This window comes from Lycorma delicatula, chromosome 5, assembly GCF_047948215.1.
Source record: "Lycorma delicatula isolate Av1 chromosome 5, ASM4794821v1, whole genome shotgun sequence".
Taxonomy (NCBI): domain Eukaryota; kingdom Metazoa; phylum Arthropoda; class Insecta; order Hemiptera; family Fulgoridae; genus Lycorma; species Lycorma delicatula.
Genome location: NC_134459.1, coordinates 102,400,318 through 102,427,870, shown reverse-complemented (window position 1 = coordinate 102,427,870; position 27,553 = coordinate 102,400,318). Strand labels below are relative to the sequence as shown.

The following is a 27,553-nucleotide window of genomic DNA, read 5'->3' as shown; positions in this document are numbered from 1 at the left end:
TTTATTATTATTTTTTTAACAGCTTACTTTTATATTGCAACTTCTATAGGTAAGAGTAATTCTCTTCATCGCCGGGATTTTTAAACGCTTTATAATTTTTTTTTCTTCTAACACAAGTCGTTTATTTAAAATCGGTTCCAAGAAAGAACCATACGTAAATAGAATTACAATAAGTTCTTGATGAGAAATTTCCAATGAATTAGTTCAATAAAACATACATATATGGCAATAGTCCATTTATATAAATTCACTTGCAGAGGTTCATACTGTAAATGTACAAAAGTCCGTAAAACTAACAAAATACAAAACGTCAGATAATATTACATCAAAGGAAAAGAAAAGCAAAGCAGTAACATTATTAGTTTATGAAAGGAAATTAGGCTCTTCATTAAGACATAGGAAGGATGTTCATCCCTTAAAAGATAATATCCAAGCCGAAGACTTTCTTAGATCCTTTCTATAACCCTTAACCATTTATCACATCTAAAGGTTTCGAACGATTTTATATAAAAATTATTACCCGTTTAATTTTTATTAAGTTTTTTTTTATTTTTGAATAAAAGAAAGAAAGCAAAATTATTGACAAATGTATGATGTTCAGAATATTAATCAAACTGCAAGAAAATGTCCCATAATTCCGAGAACGGCAAATCTAGTATCGATGAAAATCAATTGTAAAATTTTATCTAAACTTAAATTTAATATTTTACACAGTGTAGTCTTCCCACCCTCACAGTGAGTCAAAGATTGAATACATTTCTTGGATAATGCAATTAAATCAGAGAATAGATATTTCTTTAATTCAGATATTGTGAATTAAAAAATATATATATTATTAAATAAAAAGCTAAAGTAATCTCAATGAATGGAGGAATAAATACATTACTGAGAATTCAGTTTACAGTAATGTAGTAAGGCATTGCTACATTACCGTACTAATGGGTTCACTGAAGGATACTGTGCTACAATTACACAAAAACTGTGTTTAGAGTAATAAGAAAATGAATAACTATTACAGTATAGGTAAATACAAAATATATTTATGTTATTTTTGAATACGTAAAATTATTGATTTAATTTTAGATTTATGACGTTTGCATCAAGCCTCCAGTTATTTGACTTGAAAGAAATATGTTTTTCTTATACATTTTTGATCGAGAAAGATTTATTTAAAGTAGAAATTTGAAATTTATTTAATTTAATCAATTTTTAACGGATTGAATTCATGCATTTTAGGTAGGTTTCATGAAAGCTACCTATTTTAAAGGGTACCAAGTGACATATACAATTGTATAAAATATAATATAATATAATATATATATATATATATATATATATATATATATATATATATATATATATATATAAATATATATATATATATCGCTAATAACTTTCCTATTAAGTAAAATATCGAATTCATTTAAAGTTAAGTTCCATCTATTCTTTGTGAAAGGACCTAAACGTTATTAAAGTAATTTTTTTTTTATATTACCAATCATTGGCCCAGGTGGTGGAAAAATGGGGTTTTGAAGGCAAAAAAAATCATACCTCCCTTAATAGGCACTGTATCTTCTAATCGGTTTAAAGTGGTCGTTAGTCCTCTAAACATTACCTAAAAAGTGTGTTTGAAACAATTTTTGGTATGACTAACCCGAACAGCAAGGGATGACCAAAATGTTGCTGGAATTGTAAGAAGATGGGGCTTGCCGTATGCTAAACATATGAAACGTTTTTTACATGCAACCATTGTCGTATTGAGTAAATTTGAAGTTTTTCTTAACTTAAAGGTGGAAATATTTTTTATTCCTCTACTTATTACCGGCGAAATCTACATCCGCCTTCCGGCGTGCCCAAAGGGATTTTTTTTTACATGTTATAAGAATAAATAGTTATTTTATACATAAAAAAAATGATAAAAATAAATAAAATATTTCTTAATTTAGATTTCAATTAAAGAAATATTTTTGTTTTTTTATTTTAAATCTTTATTTTTTTTCTCCCCCTCCGTGACGGGTCCACAGTGAAGCAAATAGTGTTGCGTCCGGAGAGGTGTCCTTCTGATTAACGGGCCTCCCCACCTACCGACTGTGTATCCGGCATGGCAGGACAGCCCGTATCATCTGGATCGCACGGTTTTTTAAATCTAGATAAGTCATTCATGATGTAAAATATCAAAGTTGATCGACATTTTGCACTGCCATTCTCTGTGATGGGCTGTAGATACAAACCTTCAGCACAAACGGGCTGTCGTTTGTCTGCATTTAGTCCAAGATTGTTCGGAAAGTTCTTGGCTTGACACAGAAAACTCAACATTTTTCTGAATGGTTTTTAATTTTTCAACCTAGTTACCTTGCAATTCGATATATTTTTACAACTTTTTAATACTCTCAGTATAATGCGATTTGTCCATTCATGCAAAATAAGCGGTTGCCTCAGCTTTGACTTCATCATATGAACTGTATCTCCGTCCAGCGAGCCATTTCTTTAAGTTTGGGAAGAGGAAATAATCGTTGGCAGCGAAAACCGGAGAACACGGCGTGCATGAAAGCACTTCAAAGCTAGATCATGGAGTTTTGTAGCAACAACCTGAGACGTATAATTTTTATAATTTATTTTTATTATTTTTTCATATATTATCGAATGTACAACGCGGGTAATAGCTGTAGAATACGATTTCCGTCCTGCTTGACTCGTTTATATCACGTAAATGCTTATAAAATATTTATTTCTTCTTAAAATCTAATTAATGACTAACCACCATCGCTAGTAATACTTTTGTAAACAACTTGCACACATTTTTTTTTTCAATTCAAATTATGATAAAATATTTAAAACATTTTATAATACTTTATTTAATTTTTATTTGTTTATTTATTTTTAATGAATTGTGTGGAAATCTATTCAACAGCATTTTATACTTCATTTTAATACAGGTGATGGTTTGTAATGAGCAAAGATAGCAAGTTGAACTCAAATTTCGACTGGCTGGAAACTTATAAGGTCATAATAACAATAACGCAGATATAATCTAAAGATTGATAAAAACTTAAATCTTCCTTAAAATCCTATTTAGATTTTCTCAGTAATAATACGTAAAACATAAAAAATAGTATTATTTTCAGAATCCTTTTTTTGTATAAATGCGAGAAAACAAGAATCAAAATAAAATTTCATATTTCTTTTAAGTTGTTTAGTGATAATAAATCAGATAACTACGGTAGCGACAGCAAAAAAGAAGAATAGACAAAGTAAAAGAACAGTTCCGTGTATATCATGAACAAAATTATGAAAAAATGTATGAATTAATAATTTCAGAATGTTAAATATTTGTAGCTAATACAACACTAAAAAATTTATATCTTATTTAATATACGTGAAAAATAAAGGGCTTAATTGAATTAAATCTAAATTAGGAGAAAACGTTTTTCCCAGGTCCAAAACAAGATATCAGCGAGAAAATTATTTTCCTTATGTTGGAGAAATCGTTCAAATCCTGCAATGTCTATAATGAAAATTGTATCTTTACTTAATTTTGTCTGTGTATTTTATTGAATATTCATAAGAAAAAAATTTTATTTCAAATTGATTAAACCAGACTAGCTGGTCAATTTATTTTATTTTCTGTTATATTATTTTATTCTTCTTGTTTTTTATTATTTTTTACAGACTGAATTTCGTGGTTACGTAACTAATAATCTTGTCACTGTTTCCGAACAAGTGGACTACTAGCAGGTACGTCTAAATGTTAGTAATTATTTAATCAATACGAAAAATTATTACATATTTGTAAATATAAATTAGGCTCAAAGCATTGAAATTTTAATTGCCAAAATATATTACAACAATAAATGAAAGTAAGTAACTTAAATTATATTTAATATCCAATTATTTATTGATTTATGTTTTTTTATTGGTTCATTTTATAGTATAATTTTACAGTTTCAAATATTTTTTTTTAAAGTATCAATGATTTATCGTGAATCTATAAATAATCTGCTTGTAATTATTATAATTTATTATATATTGGATTATTTATTATTTCATATTGGATTTATTAGATAAATTATTAATTAATTTGTATTGAATAGTTAGTTTTTACACAAACTAAATACTTTTAATCAAATTACCTGCGATTTATATATCTTTACGTTGTTAGACCTAAGGATGGATCGATTTTTTTGCACGAAACTGAAAAGTTGAAATAGTGGTTAATAATAAATTAAAACATTGTAAAAGCAGGTAGGACTGAATATGTGTTATAGAAGTATAAAAAATTAATGGTAGATCATTAAGAATAAAGATAATTTCTCACAGAAATTATCAATCCACACTAGATAGTGTTACTAAATCATCAAGGCTAAAGTCAATGATTTAGATAATATACAATAATCTGTTATTTTGTTGAGATTCAAGTTCAGTTATGTAAATTATAATGCATATAAAACTTTTAATATATCCCAGTAGTTTTTAAAGAGGCACTTTAACTGCAATAGTTCCCAGACCAAGCCACTTTACGTCACATCAACTACTTAATGTTTTAAAAGACCAAAATAATAAGTTGATTGAAATGATAAACTGATTTACGAGAAAACATTTTATTACAGATTATGCAGGTGATAAGCTGTCTGTTTTAAAAAAAGTCCTCTGCGTTCATTATAAACTTAAGTTAAACAATATATGATTTGATTGTTATAAATAAGACAGATTACATTAAAAACATTAAATAATAATAATAATAATCGTGCTGTAAAATTGCCTAAAAACTGCAAAGCTCTACATCCAATCTTTCCCTCTACTCAGGGAGGAAACTGGCTGACATCTAGATTATCTTCTGAGTTCTAAGTTTTATAAAGGCTCACCATTAACGAACGACGGAGAATTGTGGTTCGGACACTTGCAGATATTCCTTGATTAGGCTGTTATAACTTTTTTTAAACCTGAACTTCTTTTCAGATGGATGTTTATTTTTTCAGTAAAGGGCACAATGCAGCTTTTTAGCTAATAGAGACAAAAATGTTGATCAATGGTGTATCATTTCATTCTAGATAATATAATATCACAATCTCCCGAAGCAGTTGTGGGTGGGAAGTGTGTCCACTATGTTAAAGTGGCCTTGAACGTTAAAATTTACGGTTTTCTTTAAGATATAAAAATGAAAATGTTGTACAGATCTGAAATTCTAAGCAATTTTAATTCAAGTAAACTTCAATGAAGCCGATTAAAGAAGGAATGGGTGGGAATCTTTATTGTCAGATATTTTAAATTATTAAATTATTGTTAAACAAACGAGTTATTTTATTCATTAAAGATATTTAGACGTACTTGATAATGACTGAGCACATGCAAATTGAATCGGGCCGAATCGACCGAATTATTGCTCCCTAAATCATTATGAATTTGTAGCAAGTTTAATTATGAACTTAATCTACCACCTTAATTATTGTTATTCTTACAAAATTATTGGAATAAAGCTCTTTATATGCACAGCTGCCACTTAAAAAAATATTAATCTGTGTGACGTCATAATCACACAATGTCGAATTATTAAAAAAACTTCATCATAGAAAAAAAATTGTTAAAATTAGGTAGAAAATGTTATTGTACGAGTAAATACACAAAGACACTCTGAATACCTTAGGAAGAATTACCTAATTAAGAATACCTAAGGAAGATTCGAAGTCATCAGAAACAACATTTCTTTTTTCTCTAAAATTGTCAATTTTACAGAAAGTTCGAATTCTAATGAATCTGCCATTGTAAAAAATTATAATTTTGGTAGGCAATAACAATTATAAGATGAAGGATATAAGTACAGAGGTTGGGTCTAATAAATAAGATTAAAAAAACTGGTTTTTCCTAATGATTCTTAAAACCTTCGTCTTAGCCAGGTAAATTTCCTCCTCACCGTAGATGAAAGAAATAATTTATTGATTCTTTACAGTTAAGTATTATTAATTATATGATAAAATAAGTATATCACTACCACCCAAAAAAAAAAAAAAATACAATTTCATAGTAAAGGTATAAGTGAATCTCCTTATCACCCCCATCAAAAAAAAATCCATTTTTAGTTTAAAAGAGGCACAAAAAAATTGTTTATCCTAAATACCAACAAAAACAGAATGAAATAAAAATAAATGGTAAATATTACAAACACTTACAGTGTGAAGGCATCCCTCAAAAAATAATTGTTTACTCCGAATCCGAAAAAGATTAATGTAAAAGGAAAGTGAATAAAACTGAATTCACTCGCCATGGGGTTGTTTCAATTACAAAATAATAAATAGCAAAATAATGTTACTCTAAATAGATGTTGCACTTTACGATTGAATAGGTTCTTTTACACCTTTACTTATTGCCTTTATTTAAATATTCTTTACTTGCAGTTTTATGTGATCTACTATTATTTACAAAAATTAAATTTCCTATTTCACTGTTTTAGTAAATTCATGATCTTCATTTATACGCAATAAAATTATTTTACTTTTACAATCCAATGAAACAATTTTTTAAAAAAGTATTTGTAACCATATTATTATTTTATGGGCCGCCCGAACAGAATAGCCTGTATGTGGATTCTTACACCCAAACAAGAAAAACAATGTTCGCAAACGTATTACATCACAAAAAAAGACAGTCTTCGACAGACGAAATTTGAAAAAGACAGCCCCGTGGTGAGTGAATTTTTGTAATTTTTTTCAAGTTTTTGCACGACTTAATTTATTAAATTTTTTTTCTTTAAAAAAAAATTTAATTTAATTCAGAGAAAAATTTTTTTTAAAATGAAGTCTCCCTTAAAAAGGTAATTAAGTCATATATTCAAATTGATACATTCATACATTCACACATCACATTCTGATACATTCTCACTGTAACTTTCGGGGGTTTGTATTATTCACCTTTTTTTTCTATTGTTGGTATTTAGGATAAACAATTATATTTTCACCTTTCTACCAATATTTTTTTTAGGGGGAAGTAATAAGATTTACTAACACTTTTATAATGAAAATGTTATTTTGGTGTTTGTGTTAGCAGTTATTTTTCATACATCCTTTTAAAATGTATGTTGATCTTTTAATCGTAATTCAGCTACTTTTTTACCTTTCATCATAATAATACACAAAAAATATAATTACCTTTATTATTGTTTTACCTAATAATTAATATTTATTATCATGATTATATTATATTATATTTATATGTATTAAATAGTTTTTTCATCTTTTTTTATACATATCCTAGTATTTTCTGAACCCTGATAGCTTGCGCCATCTGACGAAATATAGACGAAACGTACGCGTGTTTGCTGTCTGTGAAGAATAAAAATGGCGGTTTCATTTTCTGTGAACAGTAAACATGTTAACGTGTCAATTAATGAATATTTAATAGTGAAAATAGCTTTTATTTTTTAAAAAATGCATAACAAAGCGGTATTACCAATTATCATGTTAATGTATTGCTTTTTAGTGAAAGAAAAGTGGCGACCTTTCAAAAGAAGCTTAACGATCTCGGTAAAAGACCCAGTTTGTCATTTTCTTGTGTTTTATTTTTCCTTCCTCTTGTGTTTAGGTTTTTGGCGGAATTCATTCAGCTCCCAAATGAGGAGTCTTGAAACAAAAAAATTATTTTTATTTTATTTTTTTACAACTATTCTACTTGGTACTGAAATTTTTGTACTGCTTGGCATTAGGTGATTTTATTTAACATAAAAAACTTTTGTAATACTTTATATACGTAATAATTTTACTGTTATAGTAATTCTAAGTAAGACATTGAAAGAAGTAACATATTTAAATTATAAAACATATGCCAATACAGGTCAGCTCTATTTACTTGAAATTGCATTTATTAAGCAATTTATATATGTTTATAACTACGGATAGTCCTAATAACAAATAATTTATTGATTTTTATTTTTAATTTGTAATATTTATGTATTTTTATCTAACGTTTACTTGTAAACTAGCCGATATGTAAATCTTAAAATTACATTACAGAATATTGAATATCTGTTTGACATTTACTAAATTACCTTTAGTGTTCGTATATGTTGCATTACACTATATATTACATTATTATTCAAGAATTTTTATTAAAAAAAATAGTAATAATAAAAGTAAAACAAGTTTTTTTAATGAAATTGACAAGATATCTACTGGTTTTATGAAATATTGCCTCACGGGTTTATAATATTATCGTATCTGTTATGTGTAGAATTAGCCTAGTGAAACATAGAGCTGTAATAAAAAAGAGGAATTTTATGCTCATGGTGCATGGGTTAATATACATACGTAGAACATACTATGTAAATTGGATCATTATTAAAATATTATAATGATGTGTTGATGAATATGAAAATTTAATCTATTTAAATACTATAATCTCAGTTAAATGTTTTTATATAAAACACTTTTATGTACTCGTACATATTTAGCCTGTTTATTTCCACTTTAAACATACACAGACACATATATATTATATGTACATATTATCTGTTGTCCGCTGTTTCGATCGCGTAGATTTTGGATTTGTATCTACAATAAGTTATTTCAAAATAAAAATTAGATTTTCTTAAAATTCTAATATAATTTAAAAGTTGCTGTATTATTGGTAATATTAGCAAATTGGTATATTTAAGTTTAAATTGATCTAAATCTTAACTGATAGGCAAAAAAGCAATATTTCGTATCGAATTTTAACAATAAATCAATGTAGAAAGCAGACCGAAATCGGTCCCTAGAACACAGACATTAAGCATTACATTCATTTAGATTAGAATTTTCATATCATATTTTGGTCCGTTCCCTTTCTGCCACGTTGGATTTTTAAAATTATGATATACGAGAAATTTGTTTTTAATGAAATATTAAGCACCAGTCTTCATGACAATAACTCATTCGGTTTCTTACATGTAGAATTTTCATAAAATTTGCCCATTTTTTTCCTCCCTTTATGACGGATTTTTTTAAATTCCTTAGAACAAAAAAGAGTATTATATTACATTGTATAGCCTATCTTATGAAAATAATATGTCGCTCTAAAATTACTCTATTTAGGTCAAGCGATTTGATATGTGCGTTGATGAATCATTCAGTCAGTAACTCAGAACATTTCGTTTTACACAGCCATACATATCTATATATATCACAACATATATATCAAAAAAAGAATGTCCTTATCACAAAAACAGAAGGATATAAAGAAAAAATGGTGAATACTACAAACCTCCGAAAAACACTTATAGTGAATGTACTTCAAAAAACAGTTGTTTGCCTCGCACAATTCTTTGCTTAAAACAGAGAGAAAAAATATTTAATTAATTAAGAGAAGAGAAAACTTGAAAATAAAAATTACAAAACTTTATTCGTCAAGGGGCTGATTCAATTACAAAATAATAAATAGCAAAATAATGTTACTCTAACGTTGCTCTTAACGATTGAGTAGCTTGCTTGCCTTTTCTAAACAAGTTGTTTATTATATTTGAAACAGCTCCGTGGCGAGTGAATTTTTCGTTATATTTTTTTTAATTTTTTGCACAACTTTATTTATTAAATTTTTTTTCTACGTTCTAATGGATTTAAATTTGCAGAATAAAATGGTTAATTCGATTTCTACCATAACTGGTTAACAGTTGTGAATTTTATTTTCATAGTCCGAATTAAGTTATGTCCGTGACATGATATGTCGGAATAGATTTGTTTTTATACATATGGGACTTAAAGAGAATTGTTTAATATTAAGTTACAAGCTAAAAGAGAAATTTATGTATGGTATATTAAATACGAGTATATTTATAGTTTCACATCTTATCACTAGTTGTATTTAAATCTTTTATGTAAATTGTTTGTAGATAATTTTTTATATGTTTTTAACACCTAAAAAGTAACGCTTAGTTTAAAAATAATAAATTTAAATCTAAAATTGTAAAGGAAAAAACAATAATTATTTAAAATAATAATAATAAAAACAATAATAATAAGGAATAATAAAAAAATAATAATAAGGCTTAAAACAAAAAAATTTCATTATCATAACCTAGCCTAACTAGTGGAAGAAAATATGAGTAGAAAATTTTGTTTCTACTCCCGGATTATAAAATCTGATTTTCTTTTATTAAACATACTTTTATAGTTTTATGTACCTTCAGTTCGGCTTATCCTGTTGCAGCAACTTTGCATATGAAAGTCTCAATATCATTTTTATTTAAATCCAACTGATGGTTACACAAAACTACACAATATTAATACACAGAACTAGTGGTATAAAAAGTACCAGCTTTTCATTTCAAAGACTTTTAAATAAAATTCCACGTGAAAAAAAATGCTTAGGTCGTAATTTTTTGGAATGACAGTTAAATGTCTTATTCAGTTTTTTCTTTGTGGCAGTGTATTTAGTAAATTTAAATTTGGCATAATTATTCCTAAGAGGGATTTTTTTTATTGAAAAAGATAATAAATATTTTGATTAATAACTTTCTAGGGATTAATTTAAAAAAGAGTTCTGAAGGGGTACTAAAATCAAACAGATGTATAACTGTTATTAGACGTCAGTCTGTTATTATTATGAATTAATAAATAAATTTAAAACTCGATTGGAATTTTGTTCTTTTTAAATAAGACATCGCTAAAGGATTTTTTTCTCATTCAAGAAACTCTTACCACCAAGAGTACATTCCTCTCAAGTTAACCAAACTATGGTCTGGCTTACTCGGGAGACGTGTAATTGAAAAATTATCACCTTAGCCTATCTACTGCCAATCTACTGAATAAGCCTATCTACTGCCTTAAAGGTTTAGAAGATACGGAAATTAGGAAACAATTTTAATTACTTAAGAATAGTTTATAACCTCAGAGTTGATTTTTAGGGAACTCTAAAAGAAGGAGTAATACTACTTTGAGTTTGGAGTAAATATCTTGGACTGTATTAGAGAGAATATTATGTTTTAAAAAATCGATTTTCACCAATATTTTTGCGGGTTTTTTTCCTTTTATAACGAAGCCTGGTTTTACTCGATAGATTGTTCAGCTATTAGGCTTTCTATGCAGCCATCAAACAGGAAACAGACACTACATGAATCGCCTCATAAGCAGCCTCTTGTCTAATACTAAGGATGTACTGGTTTTCAGATCTGGAAAACGTTAATGTAGATACCCTAGGAGGGTAATATCTGCTGTGAAGAATGCGATAATTAGAAAAAAATAAGTGAAGGATAACAAAAAGCTCTGGTGGTGGTGATGAAAGCACCATTCTATGGCCAAAACTGAAAGAGAATTGTTATATTTTGTATTCCATTTGTGACACAAATTTGGCTCTGTAAGTAACTAAAATATCGGGGAAAAAAACTTCCTTTCCATTTTTCTATTCGTAAAAGAATTAAACATGATAAACAGAAATTCTCTTATTTTGGAATATTAACGTGATCAATAGAAACCAGAAATTTGTTTCAGATTCTAAGAAGTTCTGTGAAATCGCAATTCGAGATCTCTCTTTAAGCCATTCTTAAGAAAGTGAATCTGGATGAAGAGGTTTCATATTTTCGTTTTGTAATTTAAAAATTTAGGAAATATATAATAGAAGCATCATATTAAGAATAAAACTGCAATTTTCATATCCATTAATACGTTCTGTAGTCATTACAGATAAAATTGAATTTATTAAATGAATTACCTGATAATTAAATAAAAAATATTTCAGATTTTTTTTTTTTTAATTTCCATTATCCAGATGTTAATATTTTTCTCTTAGTGTATGTATTTATTGATATTTTAATGGTTTTTCAATTTTTTAAATAAAAAGTAAATTTATTACTTCAATTAACTTTCTGTTCGTACTCCAACACGATATTTTAATATTTGTCTAAACGTAATTTATTATCATATTAGAAAATCTGACGAAATGAAAGATTATTTTTCAAAGGATTGCTGTATTAAGATGGCCGGTTATTGTGTCACGTATTTCCCTAACATCAATGACTTCTTGACGCTTTATAAAAACGTTTCATGAATATAAATCATTAATACTGTTAAATATTTTCTTCAATATAAACTTATATAAAAGTGAAGAATATAATTTTCCTAGAAATGGCTACATACTTACATAATTCAATATTTTTTAATATATTAAAAAATAAATTATTGTGTATTTCTAATCCTCTTGATAGAACAAAGATTTACTAAATTACAAGGTTTAATTTCTATTATAACTTTATTGTTTGTAATAACTTTAATGCTGTATTATTGAATTTGCAAATTATTAAGCAGATATGTAATTTAACAAGTGATAAAATTAAAAATTTTTAAATCCTACGAAGAAGGAACATATCTGCTGCAGCGCCCCCTGCCGGCTTATAACCGTAAAATTGTCTAAAAACCTGCTCTGAAGTGATAACCATATAATGCAAAAAATTGTCTTGAAATCTGTTCAGTAGTTTTTGAGAAAATTGGTAACAGACAACCTCTTATCCCAAACGCATATACACAGTCTCCGTTCCGACGTGGGTAAAAATTACATATAAAATAAAATCAAGCTACATTAGTTAGCTATTTTTTTTTACGACACAGCAACTTTACAATCTGTTCAGCAAGATAATTGAACAATAAGTAAATAAGATCTATATTTGAACTAACATTAAGGAGCACAGACCTTTTTCCTGTTTAGCCTCCGGTAACTACCGTTTAGATAATTCTTCAGAGGAAGAATGAGGATTCTTCAGAGGATGTATGAGTGTAAATGAAGTGTAGTCTTGTACATTCTCAGTTCGACCATTCCTGAGATGTGTGGTTAATTGAAACCCAACCACCAAAGAACACCGGTATCCACGATCTAGTATTCAAATCCGTGTAAAAATAACTGGCTTTACTAGGACTTGAACGCTGTAACTCTCGACTTCCAAATCAGCTGATTTGGGAAGACGCGTTAACCACTAGACCAACCCGGTGGGTTAAGGAGCACAGACCTAGAGCCTGGTGACTTAACGATAACAATGAAATGAAATAGAAGGTCACTCCGTACAGCCAGTCCTTAAAGTCACCTAATTGAAACTATAAGGCAAACTAAGAATATTGTTCCTTAGCATTCTTGAAAAAAAACACTGATCGTGTTATCCAATAAATTGACCGCAAAATAATTCGGGTGTCGATCCAAAGAATCTTGATACCGTAGGCTGACCAGAGAGATTTCCTGTCGAACGGGTCTCAACTTAAGATCATTATATATGAGGCTATTGTTTATGTACCAGGGTATGTTGAGTATTTTTCGTAATGTTTTTATGTGGTAGCGTTCAAGTACGTCAATACTGGAGTTGCATTCTGTACCCCACAATTCAAGCCCGTAGGTCTAAACAGGCTTCAAAACGGATTTATAAATCAATAATTTACTTTCTACTGAAAGCCGAGATTTATGTCCTTTCAGCCAGTACATGTTTTTAAACTTGAGATCAGACTGTTTTCGCTTAGATTTGATATGTTTCGCCCAAATAAGTCGTCTGTCAAGATGAATAATTTTTTTTATTTTTTAACACTTGATTTAAAGATAAAAACGAAACTATTACAATACCAGTCGTATTATACCTATAACGAGTTTGAAGTTTATACTATAATAATAATAATAATAATAATAATAATAATAATAATAAAAATAATAATAAAAATAATAATAATAATAATAATAATAATAATAATAATGAAAATTCAAGAGTGAAAAATTTCTAAAATTTGATGTATAAATACTACGTTAAAATAAAATTAATCCTTATTTGCTCTAATTTTTTTTAAGTACAGTTAAAAATCTACATTTCTAAAAAAGCGAACTAATGCCCTTTAGTGATGTATAAAATGATTCTAAAATTATTTTCTCTTAACTGCTAAAGAGAGAATCTATTCTCTTTATTCTAGAAAAGAGAACGTCCTTATTTGGACGTTTTATGATTAGCAGTTTTTCCTAGTAATTCTATTTTTTGTCAAAAATTATTATTTTTTTTAAACGTAAAATAGTCCGATATGATCGTGATGAGAAGCTGTTTAAAAGGTGCGTATGGTAATTTGGTTTAGTTACCATTACTTTGCTGATAAAGGAATATAAACATAAATATACTTAAAGCAGTTTCATCTCATCTATCTGGGTTATTTTTAATTGGTTTTATTTATAACAAATCGTTTAATATTTCTTCGTAAGCATTCTCATTATATTAATTTTATTTGACATTTTTATCGCTACTAATATTGTTATGATATAAAATTTAATTACCTTAATCTTATTAAAAGAGTGTACAGTTAATATTCTTATTACACCTAAGGCAAAACAATTATCGATAACTCTTATATCAAATTACCTTACACACAAGGAAGAAGGTGTTTATAATACACCTCCTTCTACTTTAACGTTGTAAGAGGTCGATTAATTGAACTCTCTATTATTTATATTTTAAATTCTGCCATATTAATCGTTATTCGTTTAATACTTATTAACATCTAGTGATTATTTTGATATAATATTGTATTTTAGAATGTAATAAATTTAAATCAAAACATTTTATTTGCTTTTTCTTCATTTAAATTTTGTTATGCAATAATACCAAAGTTTTAATAACTCTTTCGTCATTTTCTTGTAACTTATAACTTTCATGACTTTATTTCTTTAGATTCGTTTACACTTACGTTATTTTTGCAACCTCGATTATATTATAAATTAAACTAGCAAATATGTTTCAACAAATTTGCATATACTTTTATCGACAACATTATATATTTTACTCTAGAGGTCAAAGAACTTATCATTATTTACATTTATAGTATACTGATAATATTTTTGTATAATTCAACGATATCAAAAAACGAACCGAGAAGAATGCCAGAATCAAAATACTTATTCAAATATAACGTACACGTAACATTATTTTATCTATTTATGCAGGATAATATTTATAAACTATTACATCGGTTTAAAAACTATTTAACCAGTAAAAAACATTTTTATTTTTAGAAATATTATTTTTGTTTGACTAATTATGTGCTAATGCGCTACGGTAAACGATAAATGAATTTGAGCGAAGATGTAAAGCATGTCGGAGAATGGAGCAGCTAAAAATAACAAAAAAATGTATATACATAGTATGTATAGAGAAAATGGGGAATTTCCATCAGACTTCAAAAAAAGTGTTATAGTTATGATACCAAAGAAAGCAGGGGCAGATAAATGTGAAGAATACAGAACAATTAGTTTAACTAGTCATGCATCAAAAATCTTAACTAGAATTTTATACAGAAGAATTGAGAGGAGTGTGGAAGAAGTGTTAGGAGAAGACCAATTTGGTTTCAGGAAAAGTATAGGGACAAGGGAAGCAATTTTAGGCCTCAGATTAATAGTAGAAGGAAGATTAAAGAAAAACAAACCAACATACTTGGCGTTTATAGACCTAGAAAAGGCTTTCGATAACGTAGACTGGAATAAAATGTTCAGCATTTTAAAAAACTTAGGGTTCAAATACAGAGATAGAAGAACAATTGCTAACATGTACAGGAACCAAACAGCAACAATAACAATTGAAGAACATAAGAAAGAAACCCTAATAAGAAAGGGAGTCCGACAAGGATGTTCCCTATCGCCGTTACTTTTTAATCTTTACATGGAACTAGCAGTTAATGACGTTAAAGAACAATTTAGATTCGGAGTAACAGTACAAGGTGAAAAGATAAAGATGCTACGATTTGCTGATGATATAGTAATTCTAGCCGAGAGTAAAAAGGATTTAGAAGAAACAATGAACGGCATAGATGAAGTCCTACGCAAAAACTATCGCATGAAAATAAACAAGAACAAAACAAAAGTAATGAAATGTAGTAGAAATAACAAAGATGGACCGCTGAATGTGAAAATAGGAGGAGAAAAGATTATGGAGGTAGAAGAATTTTGTTATTTGGGAAGTAAAATTACTAAAGATGGACGAAGCAGGAGCGATATAAAATGCCGAATAGCACAAGCTAAACGAGCCTTCAGTAAGAAATATAATTTGTTTACATCAAAAATGAATTTAAATGTCAGGAAAAGATTTTTGAAAGTGTATGTTTGGAGTGTCGCTTTATATGGAAGTGAAACTTGGACAATCGGAGTATCTGAGAAGAAAAGATTAGAAGCTTTTGAAATGTGGTGCTATGGGAGAATGTTAAAAATCAGATGGGTGGATAAAGTGACAAATGAAGAGGTATGGCGGCAAATAGATGAAGAAAGAAGCATTTGGAAAAATATAGTTAAAAGAAGAGACAGACTTATAGGCCACATACTAAGGCATCCTGGAATAGTCGCTTTAATATTGGAAGGACAGGTAGAAGGGAAAAATTGTGTAGGCAGGCCACGTTTGGAGTATGTAAAACAAATTGTCGGGGATGTAGGATGTAGAGGGTATACTGAAATGAAACGACTAGCACTAGATAGGGAATCTTGGAGAGCTGCATCAAACCAGTCAAATGACTGAAGACAAAAAAAAAATGTATAGAGTGGTTAATCTGTAAACCATGTAGCGAAATAATTTATCAAAGATTTATGTAAAATTAACTTTCATATAAGTGTCAATATGAATTATAATTGTAAACGCCTTTTTTCACAAAACGTTGTACTTTAGAAAATGGAGTGATATTTTCTTAGTTTATATGATCGTTAAATCACTAAGAAATAATAGAATCATTACTTCTTTTCTTTTTCAGTAGTAACTAATTTGAAATGCAGAAAGATCGTTTGGAGATCGTACTAATTTTTTTTTTTTCTAAGGACTCTGCAACGATAGGAAATTGGGGACTAGGTCTGGGTATAGAATGATAGAGAAAATTTGAAGGGATCTTGTACCTGTGTAAGGTTCATGGTACTTGATACTCGCACATGGTAACTGACTAATTTAAAATATGTTTTATTATACAATTGTAACAAGTAAAACCCAAGAATTATTTGTCAAATTATCAGCATTTAATAATCAAAAATATCAAACGATGCTAATTAAAAAACTTGTGTGAACCACTAAGCATAGATTAAGATTTTTTTTACCTTTATTTCAAGACATCTACCATTACAAACAAAATATTTTTGTGCAGTGAAGTTCTACAAAATATCAGGTTAACTTTATCTTTTTTTATTCAAGCAGCTTAGAGTAGTTTTTAATTTTAAAAGAGAGTCGGAGCTCCTTATTCAAAAATGTTAACTGATGTGGAGAATTTCTGTTGTGACTACTATCTTGGGATTTCCTCCACTACCTAAAAATTATTACGTTTTGGTGTTTTTATAATGTTAGAAACACTTTACACAGTACTTTTAAGATTGATTTATTCCGATTATTAGTCAGGATTACAAAAATTAATTAATTATTTAACAGTTGAAAAGTGGATTGTCTGATCTAGAAAAAATATAATATTATTTATTTAAATAATTGTTTTCTTAAACGATAGACGTGACGCAAAAATTAATTTTGCTTCTATGTCATAAATTAATTCTGAAGATTTTTGTTGAGATCTACTGTTTACAGAACTACTAGCAACACTGGTAACGTGTTTGTTACCAACATAAGCCAACAAGATGTAAATATAGACACCCCGCGGTGTTTCTTATATGTTATGCTTAACTGGCTGTAGCCTAAGTTTTATAGATAGGTATTTATACTAGCAAATTTAAAAACCTGCAAAAATCGATCCCAAGACAAAGAAAAATTTGTAGTTATATTTTACCACTTCATAAATCAATAAAGTAATAACAATTGTAGGTTTTACTCTATGAACTAAATAAAATATAATCTTAAATATTTGTATAGATAAAGCAAAACATCAAATATTAACGCAAATATACGGCATGTACTCAATCAGATCATATTTATTAAGATTATGCAGATAGGAAAATGTGTTTATTGGTGGTATAGAAAGAAAAGAACAGATTTTTTTATATAAAAATACAAAAAGATTTATAACGAAATATCTTTGTTACACACTAACACATGTATTCACATCTTTTATAGAAAACATAATGTCAAAGATGGGAATTCGTCGACAATGATTTATTAATATAGAGGCTGTCATTTGAAAATAAACCCAGAATAATTGTAATGACATTTACCTCAATGATAATTAAGCATTTGAGTAAATAATTTTTTTAAATTAAAATTAATTTATATATTTCTTTCTTTTTTGTTATATCTAACATAATTTACGAAGTGCTATTTAATTGTAAAAAAGGAATTTTATGTAATGTTAAGTCTTCATTTAAATTTTTACCCAAACAAAGAATCTACATTTTCAGTTTTTTTTCTCTTTTTTTGACACGAGTGGTTTTTCTTCTCTTAAAATTTAAGATTTTATGATATAAAAAAGCAATCTGATATTTAGGTAGATTTCATAAGATTTTTTAGGTAGATTTCACCTATTATAATGGGTGCCATGATTCAACTTCAGGAAAATTTCGATATATCTTCGCTTTTCATATCCTCAAACCCCTAAACCACAGTCAGTTCAAAAGTTTATATATATATATATATATATATATATTTCACTTTCTTGTGAACACGATAACTATCGTAATTTTGCACCAATCACCTTCAAAATGATACATAAAATATAACTTTGTTTGAAACAAGTTTTGATATGAACAACCCTTACGGCAAGGGATGATAAAAATGTTGCTGGTAAGAAGATGGGGCTTGTCGTATGCTAAATATGTGAAACCTTTTTTCATATGCAACCATTGTCGTATTGAGTAACTTTGAAGTTTTTCTTAACTTTAAGGTGGAAATCTTTTTTATCCCCTACTTAGCACCGGTGAAATCTACCTCCGCCTTACGGCGTGCCGAAAGGGATTTTTTTGATTTATTTTGTTTATTTAATATAATTAACTATTTTATTATTGCAAAAGTAAAAATTTCAGAAAAGATTGTTACATAATAATTTGATTTAGTTTACAGACATGCTGAAAAAATTTCTGCAAATAAACTAGATTATTACCCACATATATTATTTTAAATTAAAATGTATATTAATAATTACACTTTTTACACAACGTTTGTGGAGTGTTATATATGAATTTAAATACAGGTTTGATAAGGAAAATTACTATCTTATTTACTCTTATTTATTAATAAAAAAAATAACAAAAACCTAGCAATGGAAAAACGACATATCACTGTCAATTTTTATTAAATTACGTTACATCTACATATCAATTAATTATTAATTACAGAAGAAGAAAAATAACTAAAACATGATATTTTCTTACGACAGGGATTTTAGGTTCAGAAATAGCTAAAACGGCTTTTTTCAAACATTAAAAAAATATTTAAATGGTTTCCATTTCTTTCTGAAATCAATAAGTCTTTCAATATTATTTGATTCACATTTAATAAATTTTTCATTCAAATCGAAAGTTAGATGAAAAGTTTGAAATCAATATTCAAATTATTAATTAGTTTACACCATTAAATCATCTTTACTTTATTCAGTACCATTCCAACTGTTTTAAAACAAATTCAGTTTTAACACTGGTTTTAATTATTTCATATTTAATTATAAAATGATCTTTAAAGTTTGAATTTATTATTTATTTTATTTTGTTTATTTTTTGTTACATTCATGAAATCTCAATTATAACTAACCTAGAAGCTAATGAATTTCTTGCCGCCTTCTTACTGAATCAGTCTTTTACTGATTATATTGATAATTTTGTAAAAAAAATTTCTCAAAACATTAAAAACATTGATTTAAGAGTCAAACTAAATTTCGGATTAGAAATTTATGAAGAATTTCAATAGAAATTTCTCTAGGAACTATCAGTTTAAGAGAAAAGAGAATATTGCTGGACTGTATTTCTCGATTCAACAGAGCCTTAATACGCTCTGTTAATAATTTTGGCACATTGAAATTTCGTTCAAGTCTCTTGAAGCAAATCCGGCCAGGTGTTTTTAGTGGTGTAGCAGGCTGACTTCTAAATCAAGAAGTCGGGTTCCTGGTAAGGTCTTGATTCTTTTCACATGACATTTTAAAAATTTCATTTTCTTCATATGATATTTGTATAGTATGTCAAAATATAATAATGCTACTACTGTTATAAAATAAATTACTAAATTTAACTATCTTTGTTTAGAACTATATTCTATGCAGAACCACAAGATTTATCTAGGATTAGGACCTTACTTTCTGACGTTACAGTTTTCTTTTCGAGCAATGTAAATCTATGTCTTGAACGTAAAGCTCACGTGAAAATAAGTTATTTTCTACATATATATCGGATGAATAAACAGTTATAATAATTATAACACACTAATACATACTAGTTAATTAAGGAAACTACGTTTAAATAATAATTTATAAAAAAATAAATGCATATTTCTAAAAAAAAATAAATATATTTACTAGGTGTACGTAGTATTTGTAAATATGTTTAATACATAATTGACTCATCAATATCACGGCCGTTCATAAAAACAAATAAAGAACTTATTGGTTTTTTAAAGTGCAAACATATTTTCTTGTTGAACATTTAACAAGTAGGTGCATCGACCGTAAGATCATATACTTACGGCATCCAATCTAGGCCGGGACAGCAGCCAGAATATGCAATTGCCAAAAAGAAAAGTTGCCAATATTGTGAGTATTATATCACTACCTTTTTTATAAAAAAAAAAAAATAAATAAAAGAAAAGTAATACAAAAATTGTTTGTATACTTTTGCGGAATAATTATTATGTATTTTTACAAAAAAAGTATTTCTTTTAAATAATGCTTGAATACGTTTATTATAAACATAATAAATTCGTGTCAAGGCAGTCCTTATTTAAATTGATTTCATAATGATAAAATTAAAATTAAATATTAGAAAAACATTTTTATATGAGTATTATGTATTAGTGTTTATATCGAGAAATAATGTAACACAGTAGGATATAGTAAAAATAATCTATGCATAATTTATTTTAGAAAAGACTTCTTTTACTTAATTTTTTCTTTTTAATTTTATCAACAAGCGTGAAGGTTTATAGTTACCGAAGGGCTTTTACATTAATAAATCATATTTTAAAATTATTAACATTCTATTTAATTTATTGACACCAAATAAACCTTCACATTTATAAAAATTAAAAAGTCGTTATTCAATTGACGTAATTTCACAATTTCTGAAAAAAATTAATGATTTCTTTATAATTTTTAAGAAGTCTAATACTTGTTTATTCTAACGGAATTTACAGTACATTACATAGACGCATGTATAATCGATACATAACATTTCAAAAATAAAAACAAAATAAGAAGTAGAATCATGTCTCCAATGGGATAGAAATAATGGTGTGGTCAAAGAACGATCTAAGGAAAGCACGCCCATTCAAGAAAAATTAGTTTATTTTTTTAATTTTCATGATAAATTTCCTAATGGTAATCAGTCAAAAATGGGGTATGAGACTTTTTTGCATTTCTCCACGTTTGATGACCCCGGGACACCAAAAAATTAAAAAAGTGGGAGGGTAATATTCGTACTTACGTACGTTTATGTGTATGGGCGTAAATCTTAACCTTTGACTGTATAAACGGATTTGGATGAAATCTGCCACAGAGACGGGTGTATATATGTCAATATACTGGAAAAAGTTTGAGGTCAATTTTCTCTTAAATTTTGCAACATAACCCCACTTTACACCAATGTATAAAATTTATAATGTATACACCATTGTATTAGATGCCCCCCATTAACCAATGTGTAATGTAAACATACACGTTTATCTTGCATTTCAAAAAAAGTTGCCTCCAAAATTTCCCACTTCCCCAAAAATCGCAGAAAGCTATATTTTTATTTATTTCATATTTTTTATCCGAATTATTTTTATGTCTTCCTAAGCAAAGTAGTGCAAGTGGCCCAAAAAAAAAATACTTTGGGGGCAATATTGGGCGTAGGGAAGCCGGTCAAAGATTTTTTAAACTTTCTTTAGTTTAGTTTAATGATGATAATAAACAATATTAGTATAAAATTTCGCCATAATTCATCTCCACCTCCAAAAAAGAAACCTTAGGTAACTTTTCATTGGTTATACATTTTTCATTTTTTTTAGTTTCTTCCATTTAACATAACAAAGGTAGACAATTTTTTTTGTCGAGAAGTGATTTTGGGGGTTGGGGGAGCAGAAAAATGTAAAAACCTTTTTCTGTATGTTTTACTGTATGTTTTTTTCTGTATTATTTACTTTGTATGTATTATTTGTTTTCCTTTTGTGTATTATTATTTTTTCACTGTATAAGAATAAATAATTAAGCCCAAGAAAGTATTTTTTTTTATTTTTTTTTTTTTATAGGAAATCTATAATTTATTAATTTGTTTGATATATTTAAACCAATAATCGATTTGATCGTTTTATAAGTCTATCGTAAATATTTCGTGAATTTAAGCATTGAACAGTAGTTTCTCTTTCTATTATGGTAATTTAATGAAAATCAGATTCACTAGAACTCTAACGGAATATGAATATGGGTCCGACAGTTTAACCAGAATACTCTGATGGATCTAACAATTGATTTACGATGACACTAACAACCTTACATTCACCTAAAGGTTTACCAACATTTATCCATTACATTTTTAGCCATGATGTAAAGCCTATTAGCTTAAGTAAGTTACGTCTTACTTAAGCTAATATAAATTTATAAAAATTATAAGTAAAAAAAAAGTTACTGTATATCAAATTATTATTATTACTTTTTTTTTCCATTATTTTATTACGATTTCATTTTAACTAGAAATTAGTTGTTTATAGTTAAAGAAAATTCGAATTAAAGATTACTTACATATCTTGTTTATTTTTTTTTATACGAATTAAAAGTTCCAAAACTCTTTAATTAAAGATTTTTTTAAATATTTTGTAATACAGAATTTTATCATTAATTACATTAAATTTCAGATCATCATTTTAGCGGTGATAGACCTTAAGGAAAAGATATCTTCATCCTAATAAATTTATTTTTCATATTTAAGAAAACTACTTCTTGGAATTGTTTGGTTCCAAAGCGGAGATCTATATGTACGAGTAATAATAACATACAGACTTTATCTCTTCCTTTTAATATCGATGTAAGATTAAGTTCGGGTTCGTAGAGAGGGTTAACGCTTGTCTTTTTATTCAACAAAAGACCAACTTCACCATCTCGGAATTTAATAACCAAGATATCTTGTTTTCGTATCATCACAATTTTCCACGGCACAATTTTGTATAAGGCTAACCTGCGTTCTTTTCCGGGCTTAGAACGTATTTTTTGTGATTGGAAACAGAAACACGTTTATTTACAATTCGGCTTTTAAAAATGAATATAAAAAATTAGTTAGTTTTCTCCGCTTGCATTATTATGATATTTATCGTTTTTTTAAATAATTTTTAAATACCACCAAACAAATTAACATACTTATTAAAATACTTATAAAGAAATGTATACTACTTAATTGTTGTACGTTTATCATGTGAATATATAAATGAAATTATCTATTAACCGTCTATCAATATCGTAGTGATCTATTAGAGACTACTATGCAGGTCAAAACAATATATATATATATATATATCTCCCCCATTTGTCATCGTCATAAAAAATGTTCACTCAGGTATGATAGGTAGGAATTAGTCACATAATTCCTGACGTGTTGATCCAAGAATTTAACCCCCTACAGGTACAGTCACATCACGAATAAAAGTCTAAAGCACCTATCCAACGGAACTGAACAAAATATCCGGACTTTCGGAATATCATATGAATAAATCAAAATAAATAAAACTAGGAAAATAAATATGAATTTTAAAAAGGTATAATATAATCTTTTCAAAATAGTTTTAAAAAGTTTTTTTCAGTCTTAATGTTTACGTCAAATAATGTTAACATTTATTAACTTCCAAATAATATGTTTTACTTCATATTCTACACGTCTTGCTTAGGGTTCAAATTTAAGATATTTTTTTTTTAAAGAACATTCTTTACTAATATCGAGCTCATTACTTTTAATTGTTTGTTGAACACAATTAATATGTTAAAAATTATCTTATAAAAAAGATTTCTTTTGCTTTAAATTGAAAACTTTTTACTGGAAAGAGTACATTTTAATTTTCTTTTTACTTTCCTAATGTGTACGCGTTGTAATCTATTCAACCAATGAACAATAAGCAACCCTCCCCACGGCGGCCCATTGAGATGAGGTTGATATGTATGACATGTAAATGAGGTATAGTTTTGTGTTGACTCAGACCGACCATTTCTGAGACGTGTGGTTAATTGAACCCTTACCACCAAAAAAACACCGATATCCACTGTCTACTATTCAAATCCGTATAAAAGCAAATAACGTTTACTAGGATTTGAACCTCAGAATCTTCGACTTCGAAAATCACCTGTTTAACAACTGATTTACGACGACAAGTTAACCACTAGGCTGAGAGTATATTTATAAATACTTTTAACTACCCTATTTCATGTATATATATTTTTTTTTATTCTGTAATATTTACATACTTACTTCCGATGGTTAAATTATATTTATATTATTTCAACTTCTTCAACGATATTACGTTATTGTATCAACTGGTACCTAAAACCGGTTCATAATTTCATTTAACATTGTACTTTTGTTTACGAATCTACCTTCTTACCTTTCTTTTCGAAATAAACGAAGTTTATGCAAAAATATACTGCGTATAATGGGATATTAAGATTAATTCTTGTTTAGGATCAGGTCTTGTCTACTCAGGTTATTAATTGATCCCTGACAACCTAAATACACGTATAACAAGTTAAATCGAAATAGTTTTAACTATTATTTTTGAATCTGAAACCTAATCCTTCATTTATAGTTTGAAGTTAGCTTGTTTTAATTTAAAGGAGTAACGGGATTTATACCTGGAAAATTAACTTTGAACATAGGCAGTTGGTACTGACCTAAAAATTATTTTATCTTCAAATTAAAAACGATAAATATAAAAAAAATAACGCAATGTCCGGGTTTCAAACGTTTGACCTTTAAAAACTAGTTCACTGTTTTACCATTACATTATCTGTACAGTAAAAACATTGCATTGAAAGAGATAAGGTTCAGTAGTTTTAGAAATAAAATTGAAATAAATAAAACTAGGAATGTTGCTTTAACTTACCTTTATTGATTTTATATAATACAATTAAATTAAATTAAACCATTTTAAATGTTAATGTATTTAAAAAAATGATAAATAATAATAATAATTGACGTTCATTTAGTATCGAGTGAAAACACTTCGGATAGATATAACTGGCTCTTGATATATAAAAACGGAAACTATTTAGGCCTGTCAACATTATATGAAACTTAACTGGTTTTAGTTTGAAAACTTCCTTTAAAAAGAATCGTTTAATCTTCTCTATTAGTATGTTAGTGTTATAGTAAGCTAAATATGTTTTAGTTTTTCCTTACCTTTCTCTTTTTTTTATAAAAGGAATCATTTAATTTGTTTAATATTTTAATGTTATTACTAGTACCATTTATATTAGTTATTTATTAGTTATAGCCTACATATTTTTATGTTTATTTACTTAACTTAGAAGTAAAATTTGTACCATACAATATTTAATCACATGTTTTTTGATTTTTATTATTTATTTTTATAATAAAAAAAAGCTTTTTAATACTGTTTTCTCATTAGCTGTACAAGACTTTTGCCTGTGTTTTATTTATAAATTTTATTGGTCAATAATAATAAATATTTTTATTTTAAATCCATATCTTTATTATAAAAACCTACCTTTTTTATCGACTTTTCGTTGAAAAGTATGGTAATACTTTCCGTCACACGGTGGAATTGGGGGATGAAAATTAATTTTCTATACATTTTGAGGAATACCAAAATACCACTCACTTAATATGTAGTTTCCTTATATATATTTAAATATATATATAAAATTTTGTGGTTCAAAAATCTCTAAAACTACTGAATTAATTTCATAGAAATTTAGATATATTGTAGTAGTTTGTTTGAAGTTATGTAGGTGAAAATTTGATCAAGTTTGGTTGAGTGTTTTGTAAGTTACGCTCAATTTATAGTCGACAACAGACAGCATATCCTCAGTTTGAGGTTATGTTGACTGCAGTGGTGTATTTTTTCAAACGCACTTATGCAGTGAGACACAGCGGTGACACTTGAAACTTGATGTTGTGTGTAGGGTGTATCCGATAATTGAACGTAAGTAGTGCATTGCATTTTGATAATCAGTGCGTTTCTGACTCCGAAATAGTTGACGTCAGAAAAGAAAAGTCGGTCTCTTGCGCAGAACTGAGCAAGAATTTTATTTTTAAATTATTTGTTTACAAAATTTTTTTTAATAATTATTTAATTTTACAGGTATAGATTTTTTTTAATTTTATTCAGAAATTAAAAATTATATTTTTATTTATTATCAGTAACTACATTTGTTTGGTCTCTTTATTTTATTAATCATATAAGAATTTCGGTACACATCTGTTTTACTTTTCTGCTCCGTTTAGTTTTTGCCTTGCGTTACAGATATTATTTGATATTTAATTTATGAATTCTATTTATCCACTTCGCTCAAACTTTCTACCTCATACCCTACGTTAACTAACATTTCCAATTTCATTTAGCCGATAAAGTGATCGACACCAAATGTACGCATAACCTTAAGAAGTTCGAAACTTCGAACTTCTTAAGGTTAGCCAAAAATTCAGGGTACGCTCTAAAAACTGAATAATGGAGAAAAAAGTCTTTACGTAAAAATTCACATGTAATAAAAACAAGAAATATAAAAATTAGGTGTGTTAATCAGCTTCAAGTCGAATTTCATTTTGATCAGTTGTTTTTAGGGGTATTTAATTATAGATCTGCCATATTAGTTGGGTTTTAAATTATTGCTAAAATTGTACTTATAATTTTGACTATTTCTTATTTAAGGAACTTACTGTAGATTTAGCAACAAAATCAATAGATTACTGTAAATGAACTTGTTAAAGATTTCTGAGATTATGTTTATTTTTGGGAAATTTTTTTACACCGACAAATTGTTTAAAAGTTTTTGTATTTACAATTTAATAATTATTTTTACGAATTGCGGTTTAGTATTTATAACAATGACTGTAGTTCAAAATATGATCTGTGATTTAAATTGAAAGTTATAGGTTTTAAAAAAGAATAAAAATGAGCGAAAATTGAGCTAAGCAAGGTTTTAGCGCAAAAGTTATTCGTGATCGGATTTATTTTTAAAACCTCGATTAAGTTGTGCATTGCAAATCAGATAAAATCTTTTGACTTGATTTATAAGATTATACATCCAAAAGTCCATGAAAATAAATTAAGAAGCTCTTTATTACAAAACATTTGTCACTGTTGACGATAGAACGGGTAAGAGGGCATTACGGTGTAAGAGTTTTTATTAACTCGTATGTATTGTCGTTTACTACCGAGACCCTGTGAAATAAATTTGATTTCGAAAAAAATGTGATTTTCTTTATTCCAAACTGTAATCTTTTAATTTATTTTGTATTTTTAACAGAATAATATTAAAGTATTTATAATCGTTATTTT

At 27.5% G+C, this 27,553-nt stretch overlaps 1 protein-coding gene across 5 annotated transcripts in view; it reads left to right on the top strand.

Moving 5' to 3' along the window:
* The window catches only part of rols (zinc-RING finger and ankyrin repeat domain-containing protein rolling pebbles), a 727,654-nt gene that overhangs the window by 92,811 nt on the left and 607,290 nt on the right, over positions 1–27,553 (top strand). For all 5 annotated transcript variants that reach the window (XM_075366784.1, XM_075366781.1, XM_075366785.1 and 2 more), the window contains exon 2: positions 3,670–3,735. The gene's annotated coding sequence lies outside the window, so the exon portion shown is untranslated. The remainder of the gene's footprint in view (positions 1–3,669; positions 3,736–27,553) is intronic.